We start from the raw sequence: 18,766 nt of genomic DNA on the forward strand, positions 1-18,766 counted from the left end.
TCAAATTTTTTTCTATGAAAATTTAGAAAAGATCACTGTTTTCTTATCCCCTTGTCACTACTATGACACTGGTCAAAATCTGATTTTCTTTTTTCCTTTGAGATTCTATTAGCTTTAACAACTTTTGAAAATAACTCTTTCTTTGATGACCTTCTTATCATTCTATGTGCGGATTTTTAAATATTCTATTTGAAATTGTCATATTCCTTTCAATCAGAGGTGTTCTATGTTCTTATAATTCTTTAAAAGTCTGTATAATAATTTTTTTCTTTTTTTCTTTCTCATACATCTGGACTACCTCAATAGTAATCCTACACATCTAATATTTTTTGTTATATGTCACCTGTTCCTTTATTTTTCATGTGAATTTTATAAGAGTTCCTTTATTGAATTTCCAGTTTAGCTTATATATTTAAATTTAAATTTAAATTTATTTAAATATAAATAAAAATTTTAAATATTTTTATATTTTTAGTTCTGTTATTTCTCCTTCTAGTGAATTATTTCAACTCATTATTTTTATCTAATATTTATGCTCAATCTTCTTTATAACCAGTTCTTACTTTCTCATTATGTTATTTCGAATATCATCTCTTTGAGGTATCATTCTTAATGTAATATTTTCTTGTGTTTCATCAAATCTAGTTTATTTAGTGTGTGTGTGTGTTTTTAATTCTGATGTCTTTTTCTTATTATAGTTTGATTCTTAAGTACCTATGATTTTGGATTTTGAACTTGTTTATCCTTGGAGGTACCACATACTTGGCTTGTAGTGTGTATAAGGTAGAAGGAGCAAGGCCAAGGCCTTACTCCTTCTGATAGTTTTAAAGTGTGAAGAAGGGGAGGCATTCTCCATGGCAGAGACTATAGTATTATGGTTGAGCTTGGCCATTCAGATCAAGAATTTTCTCTTCAGAAAATTCTGAATGTCAGAGAAATTGTCTTCACCTGTTTCATTAGCTTTTCTCCCTGTTTGTTTATAGTGTAACAGGGAGGAAGCTGTCAATCCCTGTTCTTTACCCCCACCCTAGATGTGACAACCCTGTTATATATCTGGCTCATGGTGATGTAATAATTACCTTAGAGGCATGTAACAGAGAACAGAAAGGCCGATCACAGCTGTCTTCCTGTGTGGACCTCACATACACATCACCAAGACCATTACACTAAGTTACAGTTGACTTCATTACACCAGAAATGCTCCCCAACATGTTAGTTCTTCAAATCTGTAAAAATTGCACCAACAATATCAGTATCATGTTGATGTGATTTCCAAAGGATATTTTCAAAAACCTTGACAGTCAAGGTTTTTGACTGAATAATTGCTTCCCTCCCCCCGACTTTGGCTCCAAAAATGGCATTCTTTTTTGTTTGTTTTTAATCCCTTAGACTTGCTTTGGGATTTTCTTTGTATACTTCTCTTCCTACCAAGTATTGAATTTATTGATATGTTACCTAAAGTTTCCTCTCTTATAAAATCTTTATAGTCACATAGTGTTGCCAAACTCCATTTATTAAAAAAAAAAAAAAAAAAAAAGGCCTGTGTTTTTCCCTTTGATTTGTAGTGGAACATCTGTTATGCATCAAATTATCATATGTCCACAGGCATATTATTTAGAGGCTCTCTTTTCTCTTTTAGGCATTTATTTATCTATGCCTGAGACTAAATGAGAGAGTATTACTCATTTTTTTGTAGTAAATCTTTGTATTTGGTAGAGTAACTTCTCCTTTCATAATTGTTCTTCAGCTTTCAAGGGTGTCTTGGCTCTTCACTGGGTTTTCTTATGAATCTTAGCTTATCCATTTCCATTTTAAAAAAATATTGAATTTTTTTAATGTTGCAGTTTTTTTACTTAATATTGCATTGAATCTATTAAGACTTTTGTGCAAAACTATAGCTTTACGTAACTGAGTCTTCCAATTGATGAGCATGGTATATATAATTTACTTAAATCTTTTTTTAAGATATTTATTTATTTATTTATTTATTTATTTATTTATTTATTATTTATTTATTTATTTATTCACTCATTCATGAGAGACCCACAGAGATAGGCAGAGACATAGAGGGAGAAGCAGGCTCCTCACAACGAGCCTGATGCGTGGGACTCGATCTTCAGACCCGGGATTATGCTCTGAGCCAAAGAGACATTCAATTGCTAAACTACCCTAAATCTTCTTTAAATAAAGCCTCATAATGTTTCTTATAGTAAACTTGCCCAAACTTTGTCTTATATTGATCTTTTTAGGCTACCATATAATTTGATAATGTATATATATGCAAAATGTGTGTGGATCTGTTGTCATGTATGCTTGACAGTTTGCTTGGCCTCTTGTGCACCTGACTTCTTGTGTGCTGTTCATTGTCTAAGAAAGAAGCGTTTTGGAAATGCTTTGTGTTTGCTTTCTGGGGGCATAACCAGATCTAAACTAGTAAAATACAGATTCCTTGCTTCAGGTTCTTTGATCAGCACAGACTGTGTATGTGTATCTAGGCTAGGAATTTTTATATTGTTCATCTGCTGCCACGGCTTTTTAGGGATTTCTCCATTTCTCAACTTTATTGTTGTTGTTACTGTAGTTGTTCTTTCCTGCTTAGCACCAACTCAGTTTTATCGTGTGTAGGGCAGGATGGTTGAATTTCTTCTTTGCTACTATCCTGAAGGTACATAGAGATTTGTGCTATCACCATAATGCAGAGCAGAGACTTTTAGAAACTTCCTACCTGGAGGTAATTTTTTGGCTTTGACTTTTCCCTCCTTAACACTGGAAGATTTTCAAACTAAGTCTAAGTTTGTGGTATTCACAAATGCCATTCGAATAAGAAAACTTTTTTTTTTTTCTTCAATACTCTTTTTGCCATTATAATTTCAGGCTTTTCTCCATAATTTGCATGGACATTTCAAACTGTTGTCTTTTTTTTTTATTTATTCTAAGTTTTAGGGCATGTATTTTAAAATTTAGATAGAGTTTTCCTCGCTTTAGATTCCTTTAAATAATTTGGCCTATCCTTACCAGAACTGGACTTTCTGCAATTTGTTTTTTGCATTGAAGGTAGAATGATCTTTCTGCATACCTTCCTACAAACCTTATCATATTTTGTCTTAAAATTTTTACTACCTTCTTACCACCCTCATTCCTTTCTTAAAATTTTCTCTAAATTTAAAATGTAGTGCTATGACACTTGAGACCTAGACCAGAGTTATATCTCACTCTACTCTTTATTCAGTTGATCCTGAAAAATTTTTATTCCAAAAATTCATTTTGCTTTCCTTGCCTCTGGCTTTTGAACATATTTCTGTATGAAATCTATCCTCCTCTCTCTATATTTTTTCTTTCTCTCTTAGACTTTTCGTTCAGACCTCAGTTTAAAGATACTCTTACTCTGACAGGATGCAGTCTAACTATTAGTTAAGTATACTTGGCACCAGTGCAATTTTCTGAAATTTTCCTTCATGATCCTTTTAGAATGTCAATGTACCCGAAATTTTGTTGTGTCATTAAACTGAATGTTATGCGCTGTGTTTTTTAAGATTTTATTGATTTATTCATGAGAAACAGAGAGAGAGAGAGAGAGAGAGAGAGAGGCGGAGACATAGGCAGAGGGAAAAGCAGGCTCCATACAGTTAGTCCGATGTGGGACTTGATCCCGGGACTCCAGGATCATGCCCTGAGCTGAAGGCAGACTCTCAACCGCTGAGCCACCCAGGCATCCCTATACTCTGTGTTTTATATAATAAACAACAAATGATAATTTCCATTATTACTAGCTTCATTATATTTACACCCTCCCCCATGAGATAAGACTGAATAGTTGCCAAAGTCCACATTTTCATATATCCTTTTCTTGTTGCCTATAAATAAACATCAGAAATTGCGATTTTTATTGTTTAGCCATTGGCTTTAATTAGCACTTAAAGACCTTAAAGGTGAGAACTCTACCTTACCCATTCTTTTATTCACTGTGCTTGATATATTAGTGCATCTAGTAAATATTTATTAAATTAACAAGTGAATAATTGAACAATTGTTAAATCACTTTTTGTATATAGGATAAAAGTATAAAGATGTAGGCTATCTCTTAAAATGCTACAGCCAGTAAAAGAGATTTGGAACTCTTCTAGTGGTATACTAACTCAAGACAGGATGCCAGCCTTCAAAACATAATCTGTTTTGTTGAAATAAGACATGAACACATAATACATATATTACATTATGCTGAAGAAAGTAATAGATTGAGAACATAAAGTTTTAAAATCAAAATATTATGACATTGTATTGGGAAGTCAAAGTAATTTTAATGAATGAAGTAAGCTTATAGATGTGACCTAATATGATATTGATAGAACTTCCAGCACACTGTTTGAAAAATCATGCTTCATTGATGTTCCATCATATTCAGAATAGAGATAAAAGCAACCTGGCTGAGGACAATGCATTATTTTCAGTCCTACATGGTAAATTAAAAAAAAAACAACAAAACTGCAACAGTTTAAGACACAGTACGCAATTGTATACATCCTTTAATTAGTAAGTTAATAGATGTTAGAATATTTATGACCAGAACAACCTCAGACTTTTGTGGGTAGGTGGAATCAGAAAAAGGTAAATATCTATTCTGAAATTCCCATGCAAATATAGAGAAGATTGTGACTTATGAAGAAGTACGTCTTCAATGTTATTTCAGGAAGTGTTAGAAAATCAGGAAGATACAGTATGAAAGCTTTTAGTCAAACACTTCAATTAGCATGGAAAACATTGATATTATAATATTAATATATAATGTTAGAAAGGCAGTTTGGAAACTGAAAAAATGTAGAAAGGAAATTATTCCTATTCTTTGAGACAATGGATTTTGACAACTATAGCATTTTGGCCAATATTATGACATGATGAAAGTGATATTTTGGAAGATTATATAGCAGCAGTTAAAATGATTGATTTTGGTAGGGAATAAACTAGAAGCAAAGGGATTGATAACGGGATTATTGCATTTGCCTTATGCTGCTAATACTACTGCTACTTGCTTAGAGGCTGCTTAACATCAACTTCCAAATGGAAATTTAGTTGTCATAGCATATGCCAGAGGAATATTGAATAAAAGTGAACATGTATATCTGAGTCCCAATTCAAGGTGTCTGTCTTTGAAATAAACAGCCTGAGATAAATTTCCTGAGTTTTTACACGAAATAGATTCAGAGTAATGACAGGCTCTTTTATGGAATTGGTAACTACTGCGAAATTGAATATAGCGGAACAGACAAGGGTGTCAACCTTATCTCTATTACGTTCTAAATGCTGAATGAGGCAGGTGAAAAAAGTATAGGCACTGATGTACTTTGAAGGAACAGAATAGTGTTTCTAGGGTAGGTGAAAAAAAAATATGAGCATGAGGTGGCTATTGAAGTGGGATTCAAAATAGATATACAATTTACTATTTTATACCCATAGATGTTTAGGTATGAGTAAGGGATTGAAAAGTTTATGTGAGATTTCTAAAATTTTAGAATTCTTGAAATAAGTGTTCTAAATAAGTATTTGACTTAGCTATTTCAGGCTTTCCATTAAATCATAGGTCAAACATATCCTATGAAAAAACATATCAACCCTCAGAGCTGAATAATCAAATTTTTAATTGACCACTTCACCAGTGTCTAATGATTAAAATCTATATGAGTAAGTATCTGTACTCTGAACCTAATTCAGACAATTGGTTGTCTTTTGATAATTTTTAAATGAGATATATACTCCAGTTAAGTTAGAAACCAGTCAGATTATGGAATTTTTACCAGAGGAAGCTTTTCTGCAGACAAGAAGTTAGGGGAAAAATGCCAAGAGAAGCACAGATGAGAGATTGGAGGAGAAGAGGGAGAAAAAATGGGGGAGTAAGGGAGCAACAAGCTGGACAACAAATGTGAACATGAGATACTATGAAAAATGAGCTGCCTGATAACTTATTCCTTCCAATGGAGATAAGGTATATTTACAGTAAATCAGATTCTATGGCATGCTTCTTTTCCATGGTGATCATAAGCACATAGAAACCTCTGCCAACTCATTTTTGGCTGTTATAACATAAACAAATGGCTAAAATGACTGCGTCTCAGTTATCACAACTGTACAATGAGCACAGAAATATGTTTTTTGTGAGAACTGAGAGAGATAATCCTTGTTACATTATCAGCTCAGCAGCTAGTCCTTGGTTAATGCTAAAAATAATACATTTTCACTGTATTGATATTTTATTATGTTTACATACATACATTGTATATATTTACATACATACCTACAGACATTTATAAAAACAATCACCTTTTGATCTGATTTGGAATGAATTTCTCTTTTAAAAGCAGTCCTCCTAGGATATATATTAATGCTCTTGAACGTATTTACTAGCAACAGCCTGTTACTGACTGCGGAGTCTTGGCATGGTGGCTACTAATTAGGATTCTTGCACTGTGGCCTAAGACAGCGTACCATAACATTACAAATTATCACAACTGATGTGACTACTGCTTGTAATACTTTCATAATTAGTCCACAGGCTCACTAAGGCATGGCTTTGGATGATTTCTAACCAAATGTGCATACATGAGAGAATGGTCATTAGATTTCAAGAAAGCTGAACAAATGTACAGATGTCATTTCTAACTATCCTCCCTGAAAAGAGACAAAGCAAGCATAGTGACTACATTCCTCAGATGTGAATGCCCTGAATTTTGTTACTTAATTTTTTTAAGATTTGCAAAATCCAGGTTGGGATTAAAACATCCATGTTGCCAAAATCAGCCACTTATTTTTAGCAGTGCCTACGGTTTTACAAATAAGCCAATGTTCTTACTGCCAAATATTAGGACTCTCACATCTATAATGGGGTATTTGTAGAATTGGGGAATCAAATTACAGATAATTGTGAATTACGGAAGAGTTGGTTAGCAGGCATGTAAAATGGCAGATTGGGGATAGGGCTTCTTACTCACTAGTCATTTCCAGTTTTGGTTTTCCATTTACAGTCTACACTGGGTGTAGATGAGACTGTGGGTGAGTCTGAGGTAATTGGATGCCTCATAGTCTTCCACAGCCAGTGGAAATAAAAGGCAAACAATATCTAGTAAATGCATTAATGAGAATGTTAACGGGTCTAATATAAATCTGTGTGTCGAGAGCCAAAACAAAAGTAGAAATAAGCCCCTCCGATTCTTCTGGAATTTTTATCACTAAAAAAACATTTTGTTGAGTAGTAAGCAGTTCATGCCTGACTGGAAGGAATCTTGTTTCTTTAGCAAAATTCACACTGAAGTTAAAAAAACAAAAAAGCATACTGGCACCTGCTCAGTATCCACAAGCCTAGTCTATCTTGAAGTAAGTAGATTTCATGAAACAAAAGAATTGAAAATATTGCCAGACCAAAGAAAAATAATTGTATTTAGAGAATTTGAAAAAAAATCTATTACAGACAAAGATTGAGAGAATATTCATACAGATCAAATTTTTTTTTTAAGATTTTATTTATTTATTCATGAGAGACACAGAGAGAGAGGGGGAGAGACATAGTCAGAGGGAGAAGCAGGCACCATGCAGGGAGCCTGATGTGGGACTCGATCCCGGAACCATGGGATAACGCCCTGAGCCAGAGGCAGACACTCAATCACAGAGCCACCCAGGAATCCCACATACAGATCATATCTAAAAGGAATTTGCTTACTTGGTTTTGGGCAGGTGGGTGGCTCAGCGGTTTAGTGCTGCCTTCAGCCCAGGGCATGATCCTAGAGACCCAGGATTAAGTCCCACGTCAAGGCTTCCTGCATGGGGCCTGCTTCTCCCTCTTCCTGTGTCTCTGCTTCTCTCTCTCTCTCTCTCTCTCTCTCTCTGTCTCTCATGAATAAATAAATAAGATCTTTAAAAAAAATGAAAAAAAATAATTTCTCTGCTTACTTGGTTTTACCTACTTTGGGATGAAAATTTGGTTCAAAGAGCTAATATATCAATATTCTTAATATATTTACCAATACAAGTTGAGTTTATTACCAGAAATTATGTCCCTCTTAAAATAATAATAATAATAATAATAATAATAATAATAATTCCAAGTATATATTAACTGTTTTTCTAAAGACATTATATTGAATATGCAGTGCGTCATTAAACCAGTATATAGTTTTATATCTCTAGAGAAGTTATTGTATTTCCATCCACTGATTAGAAAGAATAACTGGTGTTGTTACTGTGTTTTTCTGAATCTCTGTTCTTTTTTCTTTCTTTTGTATGTTCTAGTTTAGCCTTAACCTACAAACTAATTCTTTATCTTTGTTTTATTTCAATGCTTGTAAAGCAATGGTTTATGCAAACACTGATAAGTTGGAACAATCTTTGAATTTCATTTTTGGTTTTTTGTTTTTGTTGTTTTGTTTTGTTTTAAACTGAGCTCAGCATATCTGTATTCCCTTTGTGGGAATCTGAGTTCTCCTGTTCCACTGGCAAAATAGTCTATTGAGATTACAGGAGAGAATGTTCATCTATTTTCCAGTTAAATTCAAATTTTATACAATCTATGTGAAATGACTGTGTAAAGCTTTAACTTGTCAGCAGTGGGTGAAAACAATTAATTTGCATGGATTTTGTTGCAAAATGGATTATGGAATGGTTTGTATAAATCATTGATGGCACAACACATTTTTCAGCAAATTAAACACTCCTTTTGTTTGATTTAAAGGAAAGAAAATCAAAGGAAATGAGATAAGGAACAGAAAAGAGAGGAAAGGACAAAGGGGGAGGAGAAGAAGAGAGGAAGACAGGAAGGTGAAATATTTATTTGAGTGCAAAAGGAAAAGGCAGTATTTATTTGCTGCAACCAACAAAATACTCAAGTTACATAGCCTTTTTTATACTGTTGATTCTACTCAGGATGCTTTTGTAGTCCAGAAACTCTTCTTCAGATTAAGGATGGTAAATAAAGTAAATGCTCATCCTATTCCTATAATTTGAGTACAATTTGGAGCTGGGCCATTGTGTTTTCTGCTGTTTATTATTTCTTTCTTTTTTTTTTTTTTCCTTTCTGCTGAGTTGTTTGCAAAATCTAATGTCAGCAAACATGTTGTCCAGCACCACATTTCATTTTAAACCAGAGTCAGGCATTTGAGTGTGTCATTACCTCCCTCTCCCATCTGCTAACATGTTCTTTTTCAGATTAGCACGGCTATTCCTAATTATCCTCCTCCCCACAGTTTTACATAAGAGAAGGGAGCCTACTCATTCCTTGAATCATTTTATTCCCTCTAAGATCCTGTTAGAGTGTTGTGGTCTGTTTTACAGTAGATCAAATGTTTTATCTTATGACAGGAGACAGAGTTTGCTAAAGTTAGGATTTAATATATTTTTGGTTAGATCTTGAAGATGACTGGAGAATCATCACTTACTCTCTAAGTGTTCTTAATTAGTTCTCTGTTATATTTTGTTCATGAGATCAGGCATGTCAGTCACTCAGTTTTCTATTTGGCCCTATTCACTATTTATTAGAAAACTGAACATCTCAGATTTCAGTTATTTTCCAGATCTTATGTTGTTTTTCTTCAAATTTTATCTAGTGAATCTATTACAATTGTCATGAAAATAGTGAGGAAATAGCCATTATTAATGCAAAGAAGAGTGAACTTCATAGAGTAAGATTCTATTTGAAAAAACGGACATTGCTTTTTCTATTATTTCAGTTGGTGTCAGTGTGAGGCTTAAAATATATAGAAGGGATAATTAATTAATGACATGAGTCAAAGACCATAGGCTACATAAACTGAGTCCAAACACATTTTTTAAGTTCAAAAGGCCATGACATAGTGAATATTGTATACAGGCTCACAATGGTCATGGAAATGAGAAGCATCTTTGAATTTTTGTAGCTTCATTACTAACAATCAAATAAAATCTCCCAGTAAATCAATTAATCAAGGAAGTAATTTTCTCTTCTTTAGCAGCAGTGCATCTTTTATCACCAGGTAGATTTTACATTAAGTACAAAAAGCTTAAGAAAATAGAAAGCATGGTACTAAACTTTCCTAATAGTAAAGAATATCTGGATGTTAGGTTTTTATATATTAAAACATATATGAAAAATTTATCTATTAGAATAACAGTCTTACAATTCCAGGGTAAAATATATTGAATAATTTATTAAGACTTGCAAATTTTTTAGATTCAAACAGATTCCTCAGAGTCATCATTTTAATCTCTTGAAATTAAAATAATTATGTGATCCTTAAAATTATTTTGCCTATAAAAATCAAGTAATGGAACTGTTTTCAAAAAATAGTGTTTGCCTATTAAATTAATTAAATGGTTTGAAGTTGCTAAACCATTTAAAGTTGTTTACATTTGTACATCAGACTATAGAATATTATATGGACTTTAAAAATTGTGGCTAAGATTTTCAAGCCTGTCAATAAAATTATTATCAAGACCAACTAGTTAGATAAAGCTGGATACAGTGAAAGTCCATAGCTTTTCTTGGACTCTTCAGAGAAAATATTTGAAAACAGTCACCCCCACAAATCTGAAGAGACATATGAATTTAGAAAGTCACAGTTGGAATTCTGCTCAACTGGTACACAAGTCATTAGAGACCTAAACTCCAATGTGTAAGGGAAGGGGCAGGGACACTTACATTGTACATCTGACAAATTACTGGAAGCTAACTACAGTAATAGTGAGAATCTCCCAAAGGAGCCTCATACATTTGGCTGCTTATCTTCCAGGATCCCACCAGTTTCTTACAATGAAGATCCTAAAAAGATCCCTTTCTGGCTCTGACTGTGGGAAAGGTAGTATAATCCTGGTGAAATATAACAAAAGCCTTTTCTGTAATAAAGTTATAATCTTCAGAGTAAAAGTCATTACCTGAATCTTGTGCCAAACACAGTGAAAGGGATTTTTTTTTTAACTCCAGTCCCATTTAGACTTCCTTTCTCAACTAATGGTGGGGGTGCTGTAGAAGAAGAAACATCCCTGAAAGTCACTGTCCAGAATTACAGGACCACTAACAGGCTGATGATTAATTGGAAGAATATAGAATGGATCCCCACCTTGACACTCTACCACCATATTCAGAAAACTCCAGAATAATAGTGGATTGAAGCTGGAAGAGTTTTATTTATTTTTTTTTTTTTGGAAGAGTTTTAGTATAAAGAATCTAAGTTGTTTATTCAGATATGATGTGGGGTCGTTGAGTGTCAGGGTCAAGAAAGAATTCTGAGACATTTTACCTCACAAAGAAAGGTACTTTTATTATTGCACAGGGACAGGGACCATGGGCAGAAAGAGCTGCACTTGTGTTTGTGAAGAGTGACTGATTATATAGGGTTTTCTATCCTATAGGGGTGAAGGTGACATTAGGGTTCCAGGAAATTGAGTCTATAGGTTCCTGGAGATTGCGCTATTGTTAAGATTGTGTTTTTGTAGTAAATTGCTAAAACAATTACAAACTATGATGTAGTTTCATGTCCTGCATGACTGTGATCTTTATCAGTTCACCATTTGTTTCTCCCTTGTGTTTGTTCTCAGACAGTCTCAAGTATCTGAGGAATGTCAAATGTATCCACCTTGAAAGGACTGGCGGGCAGTCAGCTCACCTTTTGCACTCAGTTTGCCTTTTGCTCTCTCATCATTTAGGATGCACCAAAGTCAAGAGGAGAGAAGGAACAAATACTAGAATTTTGAAGGTTCTGATGTCTATAACAACAGCAAATATGAAATAAAGTCCAATTACTTGCTAGATTAACATAAATCCTTACACTGCAGATCTATTTCCATGTTAATGGATCAGACGATACATTGTTGTTAAGATGTCAGTTATTTCCAACTTGATATATAGATTCAACATAATCCCAATGAAAACCACAGCAAGCTATTTTATAGATGTATCTATTTTATCTATCTATCTATAGATCTATCTATCTTTATTTATCTATCTATATCTGTTTTATAGATATCAACAGTTTCAGATGATTAACTGGAAAGGTGATACAACTAGTACATGTAAGACAACAATGATGAAGAACAAAGTTGGGCTTATACTACCTGATATCAAGTCTTGCTGTAAAGTCACAGTGTTCAAAACAGAGTAATATGGCAAGGAAACAGACAGGTAGATACATGGGATAGCATAAGTAGCCTGGGAATAGATACCAAAAGTGTACTTAACTGATCTTTGACAAAAGAACAAAAAAAGATAATATTATGGCGAAGGTCTTTTTAAACAAATGGTGTTGAAACAATTATATACATTATATGTAAAATAATGTGTATAGACAGTGCTGGTTAGGAGCTCTGACTCTGAGACAACTTTAACTTGAGCACAGATCTTCTACCGATTACAAAATTACACCTAGGGCAGCCCCGGTGGCCCAGTGGTTTAGCACTGCCTTCAGCCCGGGGCATGATCCTGGAGACCCAGAATCAAGTCCCACATCAGGCTTCCTTCATTGGAGCCTGCTTCTCCCTCTGCCTGTGTCTCTGCCTCTCTCTGTGTGTCTCTCATGAATAAATAAATACAATATTTTTTTTAAAAATTACACCTATTACAAAAATTAATGCAAAATTTATTTATATAAATATAAAATGCTAAACTCTTAAATTTATTAAACTATAGGAGAAAAATCTAGATGAACATGTATTTTATGATGAGTTTTTAAGTACAACTATAAACTATGATCAATGTAAGCAATACATAATAAGTTTAATCTTATTAACATTAAAAACTTTTAACTCTGTGATAGACATTGTTGAGAGAATCAAAAGAAAATACCACAAATGAAGAGAAATTATTTGCAAAGCACATATCTGTAAAAGCACTTGTATTTAAAATTCACAAAAAAATTCAGTAAGAAAATTAACAACCAAGTTAACAAATGAGCCAAAGATCTAAACAGACATCTTGCAAAAGAAGATATACAGAAGGCAAATAAGTTGTGAAAATATGCTCAAACCCTGTCATCTGGGAATTTTGAATTAAAACAACAATGCTAATACTTAACAGAATCTGTAAAACCCAGAAAATAGATACTACAAATTGTTAGAAAGATTTTGGAATACTAGACACTCTCATTTATTGCTAGTGATAGTGAAAATGGTAGACCCAGTATGGAAGAAAGCTTAGCAGTTTTTTGTAAGGCAAAAGGCTGGCATTTGCATTCCTAAGTACTTACCCAAATAATTTGAAAATTGTGTTCAAAACCGGCGTGTGTATGTTAATAACAGCTTTACTCAGATTCTTTCAAACTTGGAAACAATTGATACACTTTAATAGGTGAATGGACAGATGAACTCATATATTCCTTAATGGAATTTTATTGAATCATAAAAATATGAGCAATCAAGACTTGGAAAGATATAGATGAATCTTAAAAGTGTATTTCTAAGTGAAAGAACCAGTGTGAAAAAGCTACTCAGAGTATGATTCCATTTATATGACATTATAGAAAAAGCAGAATTACAAAGATGTTAAACAGATCAGAGATAGTTGCTATGTGTTTGACAGGACTCCACTGAGAAATGACTAATTTTAGGACTGGGCAGGAGATATACAAGAAGCATCTAAAGCATCTTGCAGTGCCAGAAAATAAGAAAGTGTTCAAAAAACCAGGAAAAGCAATATAATGATGAGGGCATATCAGAAGGATACAGGAACCAATTGTGAAGCTCTCAAATAACCAAAACTGGAGTGTGAATAAAATAAAATAAAGTGAAATGAAATGAAATCAGAATGGATTTATAGCCAAAAGTAAGAAATGAATATTTCTGGATCCATACTGAAATAAAGAAATGAATGAATGAAAAAGTAATTAAAGCCTGTAAAGAATTTCTGGTAGTCTAGGTAGGAAAATGAAATTAGTTCCTACAGAGAAATTGGGTTGCTTGATTTCCCTAGATCTTGAATTGCAGAATAACTGAGTCAGAGAGAAATCGACTGATTCACCATTAGTCCCCATTCTAAGGAGGAAATTGAGCAGAATTAATTTTGTCCCATCAGTTATAGGAAACACACCCATCATTCTTCTTGGAATTTCCTGATTTGGGCAGTGGAAGAGCTTTATGCTGTCATTGAGGTGTGATACCCAGGATACTGGCAGCAAGACTGATCAGTGAATTCCTTATTCCAGGTTTTAGCGAGACACAAGTTAAAGTTGTCTCAGAGTCAGAGCTCCTAACCATCCCTGTCTATAAGAATCTAAAACTGCTGGTCAAGGTTCTTTTCTCTATGAGAAAATTGAAGGACTAAATGAGAAAATGTGCTCTTTAAAGCTGAAAACAATAAAGTGGTATTAAAATTAAATGCATAAGGAGTTTGAATGAAGTCAAAAGATAATTTGCAGATGTCTGAGTGAAGAGTATGGGTGTTTCCTACATTTACAAAAGTCTAAATGTTTCTGTCAAAGACTAAAAGAGGATCTTCAAAGTTCAGATCTCAAAAAAGACTCACATTTGCATGCTTTAACATAGCAGGATTATTATACCAAAGTCTGTGTGATATCCGAATAAGGAAAAATAAAAGATTAAGAAGTTTTCTGTATCTCTTTATCACTGTTAAGTGTGCTTAAATTTTTGACCCTTAAAGAAATGTTTGCACAATGATATAGAACTACTTATAAACCTGCTATGAAAATAGCTCCAAAGAATAGGCAGGATCCTATTTTAAATTTATCAAACAACCAATCTGCAGGTTGTTCTTCTTCTTCAGACACATTTTACAAATTGAACAGTCAGGTTATCATCCTCAGTATTAATGAATAAATTGCAATTTCTAGACCTCTAAATGTGAATATCAGCTTGGCCTTCATTAAAGTTAAAATGGCCTGCAAAGTCTCACCTAAAGTCAAAAAACATTAAAATGGAATTTTTTCCAAAGAAGTTTTAAACAAAGGACTGTCTCCATAAACACTGAAATTTTTAAAAGAAAATGCAGGTTTTCCAAATCAAAGGATGTTTGATGCATATGACCACTTACTAAAATTTATTCATGTTTATGTACTCACATACAAACTACTATAGAGTATATTTATGCATCTCTTTACTTATTTCTCCCCCATCCAGAAAGTAGACTGGAGGAAGGCAGATATTTTTCCTATTTTAATTTGTTTTGTTTTCCATTGCCAGATACTTAGCACCTAGGACAGTGTTACATATGTGGAAAGTGTTCAGAAAATATTTGTTGTAGGGATGATTTAATGAGGGATGCCTGGGTAGCTCAGCCGTTGAGTGCCTGCCTTTGGCCCAGGGCATGATCCAGACTTTTTGCATGGGGCCTGCTTCTCCCTCTGCCTGTGTCTCTGCCTCTCTCTCTCTGTGTCTTTCATGTATAAACAAATAAAATCTAAAAAAAAAAAAAAGGAATTCTTTAATGAGTGAGTGAGTCATAAACTTGTTAACCTATTAACACATTCTTATATCATTAGGTTAATTAATATTTTTAAAGTGTAATTCTAACTTAATTTGAGGATCCAGAGTCTTCTATACAGGAAAATATTTAATAAGCATTCACTTTATTATTATTTATGAATTAAGAAAGAAACATTTGGAAATGCTGAAATGGGATTTTTCATGAGTAATTTATTATGTCTTGATTTGTATTTGATTTACTTTGTTTCACTATGTTTCTAAACTGTCAAAAATGTAAATCTGGATTGATTACCCATTATCAAAACCATATTAAGGTAACAAATGCATGTCAATGCTTCAAACTCTCACTGATGGTGCAAAACTATGAAACAATATTCTTTGAATAATTTTCTTACAATTTCTGCATCCAAAACAACTGAAAATGAACTGAAAAGAGTGAGATGTTTTATTTCACTTGGCATTAATATTATAGTTGACTTATTATTAGCTTTATTATATGATAGTGCTTCTCTCAGGAAGCTTCCCTTGAACTTCAAAGTGTGCTAGAATTTTCCATGTCTGTGTTTCCGTAGCATTTTCTATGTAAAGCTACCATTGGCCTTCAGTATAATAATCCTATTATATTACAAATGTTCACCTTTTCAAAAGTTTACTATTTGTCCAAAATCCAATGTGAAGACTAAGACTGTAGTTATCTGTGATTATCTTCAATCTGTGAGAACAGTAGTCACTCAGCAATGGTGGTCAAATTGAAGTATGGAAGAGAATAAAAAGCATTAAGATTTTCTGTCTCTAACATATGCAAGATTGATAGAAATTCTGAGAAGTAAAACTCACAACTGGTTAATATAGATGGAAGAATTTAAAATATTCCTTGTTTAAAAAATAAGATAAGGTCAGAAGCAGCAGCATGTAGATAAACAAAGTTGATTCTTCCTTTAACAGTGGATTCAAAAGTAAAATTTACTATTACAATATAGCTTTGACTTGATTTTAACTGGAAATATCTATCATTATGCAAAATATAAGGGTAGAGAAGTTGATGCTTAGCATTTGTCAATAATAGGAGAATATATATTCCATTAAGAATTTGTTAGGGTTGAACAGAAGTATAAAATATTAGCTTCATAGAATGTGTATTGAGATATAACAACTTTAAGATCCTTATTTCAGAAATGATGCATTTACATTTTCATTTTATGTATCTGATTACCATTTTTTGTATGCTGAATGCTATATAGGAAGAAAGACAATCTAAATCTCACCACCTAAAATATGGTGTATCATAAAATGCATATGGGATTAAAGAGGAAATTAGTGTTTGATTTCAATGAAAAATTACACACATTAAGTGTAATGTCTTTGGCTCATTTGATTTTCAAGAACTGATAGCACCAAGTAATATCAACTAATGGGGTATAGAAATAAGATTATCAGAATTGTCATATAAACCCAATGACAACTCTTCCTATGGAGACTGCTGCACAGTTGGGATGTAGAAAGATCTTCAGCAACTCACGTATCTCTTTGATCCTTCTCAACAACTGGAATTCTTAAATTTTCAGTATTATAGTGAATCAGCTTTCTTCTCTCTTACCGTTGTTACTAACACTTCTAGTATTCTCCTATTCTATTCTATTCTATTCTATTCTATTCTATTCTATTCTATTCTATTCTTCTATTCCATTCAATTCTATTCTATTCTACTTATAACTATTGTAAATCTATTTTATATGCAAAACACTAACATGTATATGAAATATAGAACATGCACACATAGAGAGAATATATAATATAAACACATATATATATCGCATATATATATACACATATATATATATGATGTAACACAAGTATGCTTCATTCTAGTCTCTTCTACTCTCTTCCATTTGTTTTCTAAGTGTTTTGTTTGTTTGTTTTTTTTCCCCTTTCTAAATGACTTAGGTTTACAAACGATGTTTTATTTCCTGGAATGAATATTTATGTTTCCAAAATTGATATATTGAGGCCTGATTTCCAGTGATGGTATTTGACTGTGGGGCCTTTGGGAAATAATTAGGTCATGAGGGTGGATCCCTCACAAATGGGATTAGTGCCCTTACAGGAAGAGACATGAGAGAAATGATTTTTCTCTTCCATGTAAAAACATAGAAAGAAAACCGCTGAGACCAGTAAGAGGGCTCTTACCAGAACCTGACTATGCTGGCAACTTGATCTTGGACTTCTCAGACTCCAGAACAATGAAGAATATTTTTTTCTTTTTTTATGCCACATAGTTATGATTTTTAGTTAATGCAGCCTGAACTAAGACATTTCCCTCAAAACTCCTGTTTTCAGAGACCCTGTATTAGAGCTGTATTCTTTCATACAGAAGCCATGAACCACATTTAGCTATTTGAATACATACTTAAACTAATTACACTTAAAAATTCAGTTCTTCAGTCACAGTAGCCACATTTCAAGTGCTCAATAGCCACATGTGGTCATGAGTTATGTTATTGTACAGCATAGTTTATTAATATTTGTTCATCACAGAAAGTTCTACAGTTAGCATCACTCTACAAATTAGGAATGATATTAGAGCACTCAAAGCACATCATCACCATTTCTTAGCTGAGTGATCTTAAACCATTTCTTAATTCATTTAGGTTTTAATTTCCTCATATTTATAATAAGGACATTAGTGGCAGCTGTATTGTAGGATTTCACCATGATAAACTGAACATATAAAACTGAATATAGAAATGGATTATAGGCATAAAATATATAAAGATGAAACTCTGACCCACAATCTATAGTAACCAATCCAGGAAGCCGATTTACTATCTGAAGTAGCCAGTTCAAAAAGCCAACCTATTATTATTACTTCCTATTATTTCAAGAAGCCAGGCAATAACCCCTGTAGCAATTGTTCCCAAATGACCAGGACTTGTTAATAACCAATAGCTTCCCCCCCTCTTCCAATTTAGGGCCAAATAAAGAAAGCTAAATATTCACCCCTAACCAATCACATGAGGTGCCCTGCTTTCCTATAACTGAGTCAACTCACTTATAGCTTTCCCATGCTAACAGCCTTTAAATGAGGCATATCTGAATCTTTCCCATTTTCACTGTACAGTTTTACCACTCCTCTATCTTTCTTTGGATCTCTGCCAAATGCAAATTGTAAACCTGCCTTTATTTAGCATTTAATGGCGTCCCTGTATTATTGTACTCTGTGAAAGATAGTATCCTTTTGAAAGGATTCAGTGTATCTAGTTATCTTATTGCCTGTACTGAAAATCCAGTCTTTACAAAGGACCATGCCACTTTGTTCCTGCACGTGACTTACTGATTGAAGAAAGAATGTACAGTGATTTACAATGGCACGTATGTCATTTGT

The 18,766-nt window shown here is 33.2% G+C and overlaps 1 long non-coding RNA gene across 3 annotated transcripts in view; it reads right to left on the bottom strand.

Annotated features, from left to right (window-relative positions):
- LOC102156840 overlaps positions 1-17,010 on the bottom strand; it is a 49,548-nt gene extending 32,538 nt beyond the window's left edge. For all 3 annotated transcript variants that reach the window (XR_005376452.1, XR_005376454.1, XR_005376453.1), the window contains exon 1: positions 16,904-17,010. This is a non-coding gene — a long non-coding RNA (uncharacterized LOC102156840). The remainder of the gene's footprint in view (positions 1-16,903) is intronic.
- Positions 17,011-18,766: the final 1,756 nt, after the last annotated feature.

This window comes from Canis lupus, chromosome 22 (assembly GCF_011100685.1).
Source record: "Canis lupus familiaris isolate Mischka breed German Shepherd chromosome 22, alternate assembly UU_Cfam_GSD_1.0, whole genome shotgun sequence".
In the NCBI taxonomy this organism is placed as follows: Eukaryota; Metazoa; Chordata; class Mammalia; order Carnivora; family Canidae; genus Canis; species Canis lupus.